The 4,495-nt window shown below is 37.5% G+C and overlaps 1 long non-coding RNA gene across 1 annotated transcript; it reads left to right on the forward strand.

Annotated features, from left to right (window-relative positions):
• Nucleotides 1-1,094: 1,094 nt before the first annotated feature.
• Nucleotides 1,095-2,291, forward strand: LOC147448434 (uncharacterized). Its single transcript, XR_015189493.1, has 4 exons — nt 1,095-1,285; nt 1,390-1,463; nt 1,621-1,679; nt 1,821-2,291. It is a non-coding gene; the product is annotated as an uncharacterized LOC147448434 (long non-coding RNA).
• Nucleotides 2,292-4,495: the final 2,204 nt, after the last annotated feature.

Raw genomic sequence — 4,495 nt, forward strand, 5'->3', positions numbered from 1 at the left:
GTCATACCAAGTTTATCAATGTCCTAATTTTTCTATGCATGCAACTAATACTCTACATGCATGTGCACATATTTGGCAAAATATCCTCCAAACAACAACTCTTGCAATAAAATATCTCCACTCACAATTGTGAGTATGGAAAAAACAAAATAAAATTAGCACATCTTACTTGTAACAACTTCTTGGCAATGGAGTATGAAGAAACTCGTGGAATATGTGCAGGTTGAAGAGCTTGAATCAGAAGATTAAAAGAGACCAAGAAGCTAGCAACAAAGTGTCTCACTGTGCATAAGCAAGATGACATTGAAGGAATAAAGCACTAAGGGATTGTGCATGAGAAGGGTGAATCTGGGAAGCACCAACTTTTGTTGTGCACTCTAGAAATGACTTCATGATGGTGTTATGGGGGTAGTTTTAATTGATGTAGTGAATGGTGATGAAAAGGAATGCGGCGGGGCTTCGACTTGACGTTCAAAGTTTGTTTGCTTCTTCGAAATTCAACTAGAAGAGTTTTGGATATCTTTTCATTTGAGTTGGTGGTGGCTAGATACAATATTCAGTATTTGCATATGCGATGTTGTGTTGTATGACTGGTGTCATAGAGATGAAGAACCAATGAGCAATGGAGGCAAAAGGCTATAAAATGGCTTTGATAATGGAGAACTCCTCCCCACAGTGCAACAAGCTAGATTCTAAGGTTTGCAACTAGAATTCTAGCATTTTACATAGCGAGGGGGCATCTTAAATATCTTTGCTAAAAATGAGATATAAGACACCTTAGGCTAAAGTGTCTTTGCTTATTAAGGTTTTGGTACAAGTAATCAATACATTGGTCCTTAAAATAATGATCTCATGCGACATGTCTTCCATTGAAGAACATGTACTCGAGACAACTGGCTTCACAAATCAATCTATTATCCAACACAATTGAGAGAGAGAGAGAGAGAGAGAGAGAGAGGTGTGTTGCTTTTCTTCTACAGCAAAGACATTCTCTTCTACAAATTGTCAAGCAATAGTATAAACTTTATGGAAATACAACCCATTTAAACAACGGTTCAAAACAAGAAGAGGGGGGCTACACAATTCAACACTAGACAAATTCTTCTTCAACATTGACACGTTTTCTTTCTTAATCATTTGGTTTTAATCACTCTCGCTCATAATGCGACGCCATGTAACAAGCTAGGTTATTGGGATACGTTTCCAGGTACAGAAGGGACACCTTATTGTGATACCTCCGGGCATGTATCATCGGTTCACACTTGATCACAAGGGCTACATCAAGGTAGTAAATTAAGGGTTAAACTAAGGATAATTCTTAGGTCATTCATCTACCCAAAGGAAGCATGAAAAACAATGACGTTTGTTTATTATGTCAATGCAATACAGGCATTGTTGTTATACTCAAGCTATCCCAAAAGGATTGAAGTTATAAGACCTTTTGGTGATGATTTACAAGCAAGGTATTCCATGCTTACTTCCTTAGAAAGATGCTTTGTTTTCTGCTACGTGATGAAACAATTTTTTCTAGTGAAACCAAAAAAAAAAAACAGGCATTTATGTGAAAGGCATAATGTGGGTAGGCTCTCTAAGCCTGTCATGGGCTTGTGTTTTGTCTAGATGCCCTTCTATGGTTGCCTCAGGATGGGCACAAAGCATTGTCAAAGACATCTAGTCGGGTGACTACCTATATTTTCTCTATCACTCTTAATAGTATCCTAATTCGTTAATCTCAAAACTTAAATTTTGCCTTGAAACTTGAATTATAAGGTGATTTTTTTTATTTTTTTATTTTTTTGTGTGGTGGTTTATGCTGGCAGGAGAGACTAGACTATTTCAAGACCATATTGACCAAAGTTCATAACAAGGAAATTTGCAAGTGTTGAGAGAGGAAGATTTTTTTGCTTGAAAGCTTACATGAAATCACAACGTGATGCTTTGACTTGCACATCTTCCCTTGCTGACATCTTACATTGCCCTTAAACTCCTCCATATATTCTTTTCAAATTCAAACTCTATCTAACAACATGTAAGGAGCGTTGTAGTAGACCCTCAAAAGACATGGGATGCTTGTTGGACTGAAGGAGGGAATAAACAACCATACCTTGGTCTACATTATGGAGTGTTTTGGAGGGTAATGGTCTTTTGTTAGCAACGTAAAGGTGCTTTTCCATAATTGTATGAAGGAATTGGATGATGTACCTTATTTTACCTATTCAGGTTGATACAGCTCTCCATGTATGTTAAAATATATATATAAAAGTTCAAGACATGATTGCCATTTTGGGCTATCGACCTTGTAGACAACATTGCATTACATCATGCAAGAGTGAAATGTAGTTGCAAGATAATTAGCACAATAAGTTTTAGAAGAACGTGAACTCAAGAAACAAAATATCACCAAGGCATCAATGACACGTAAAGCAAAACAAAGGTGCAAAATATGATGGAAATCGTCTCCCATAGATGAAAGAAACTATTTTGTATAATATGTAAGTGCTGCATAAGCATGAGACACCATATTAGAGAGTTTGAGACTTTAGGGCCAATTTGGGAATCACCGATGTCTTAAAGATTTGGCCATATGAACAAATCTCAAGCTATTTTTTTAAGGCCAAGTCCTTCCACAAGTAGTACTTGAAAAGCTATGTTGAGCCATGCTCTCAAAACTTTGGCTAAAATTTGGCCATGTGGTCAAATCTTAAGCTCATTTTGAAAGTGGGAATTGAAAATTTCTCAAATTCACTATGGTGTTACGATCCAAATAATCGAGTTATTTAAAGTAGTGTAAGGACTCATAATAATTGTCAGCATTCATTCATCTGTGACTAAGTCCATGCCCTCATCTGCATGGGATTAAATCATTTAATCAGAGTATGAATTGTAAATTATGTGCACTATACTCATAGGTGACTATTGCAAATTGCCTATCAATTTTGTCTTGGAATTAGGGTTGCAGAAATGCACACACAAGGCTTGAAGAATAAGGAGAATTCCAAGGCACACAATACAAGATGTTTTGCCTACTTATTGTGCAAGTAGTTCTAAAGATAAGAGGGGCCCTATCATGTTGGGAAAAAACTCCTAGCTAGGGACAAAAGTGTTCTAATGGTCTTAAGTGTGTTCACACACACATCACTGCCAAATGATGGAAACAAATCCCCCTTGGGAGTGATGCAACAAAGATGAGCTACCACTCATACATAGGGAAGTGCCAAATCCTATCAAGTGTGATCAACCCACAAAGGGGATTAAGCTCAAAATCGTGTGAAGTGCTTCAAAAATTTCACGAGGCAAAAGCCTTTAAGACAAGATGTTACGAGACTGGGCACCCTCTTGTTGTAGTGGTTAGCTACAATTGGGATAGCTGGCGTAATGGTTAATTATGTGCTGTCTATTTATTTTCTAATTGAGTTGATGATGATTTTGTAGAGTGGAATGCGGGGAGTTGATGAAGAGGCGACGGTAATTACTCTTGGCCATTTTATATTTGCACAGTATTTTAGAATATCATTTCAACAAGCCACTATGGCTTTGTAAATAGTTGTAGTGGGAACTCCCCTTATGGGTCATGCAAGAACTAATGAGCTTCACTCATTTACAAAAGTGAAGTGGTTGTAAAAAGAGGGGCCTCAATTTTTGGTACCTTAAACTCAAAATAATATATTAAATACCATCTCCACAAGAGAGGTGCCAGTGGAGTTTGGGGCTAGATTTAAGCCTTTCTCTTGCAATTCTCTTCTCTACTCTCTTATTATGCTATGGTTATTTGTTGTGTACTCTCTAATTTAGTCTCCATCTCTTACACATCTCTTACAGTCTCTTACAAACATGTCTATGTCAATTCTATGTTTATTGTGTGTGTGTGTGTGTGTGTGTGTGTGTGTGTGTGTGTGTGTGTCATAGTCTAGGTGAGTGTGTGTGCTTGAAAATTGGAAGAAGAGGTGGACAGGTTGATGGTGATTGCTTGGAAGCATGTGTTGAATAATCTAAGCAATCGGTCTCCCCATCTCGTCTCCCAACAGTGGTATCAGAGCGAAGGTTCATGGCAACCGACAACTTGATTGTCGAATTTTAAAGAGGGATTTTCAAGCTTGCTGCATCGGGTTTGCAAATCGAGGCTTAATTGATGATGATCAATTGGCAAATCGACCAATTAAATCATGCTTATCGATCATCAAAATTTGGTATGTCAAACTCTAAATTTAAATTAACGGCTAAATCTTGTGGATGGTGAAGGCAGAAGAGCAAGAATCGAAGAAGCAAGAGATTTTGAAGATATTGATGAAGCGTGCATAAGAAATTCGGCATCAGAGTTCTTTGAAGGAGAATTTTGAACAGTTGAGTTTAGCATACATAAAGAAAAAAAAAAACAAGAGGAAACTGAATGTGAAGAAGCTCGGGAAGGCCGACCTTGGTTTAGGAAGAGAGAAAAGTTCTCATTTGGAATTGAAAGGAAGCAAGTCCAAGTCCACTTCATTTGCATATATGGACA

Source organism: Adiantum capillus-veneris, chromosome 10, assembly GCF_014529385.1.
Source record: "Adiantum capillus-veneris isolate H3 chromosome 10, ASM1452938v2, whole genome shotgun sequence".
Classification (NCBI taxonomy): Eukaryota; Viridiplantae; Streptophyta; class Polypodiopsida; order Polypodiales; family Pteridaceae; genus Adiantum; species Adiantum capillus-veneris.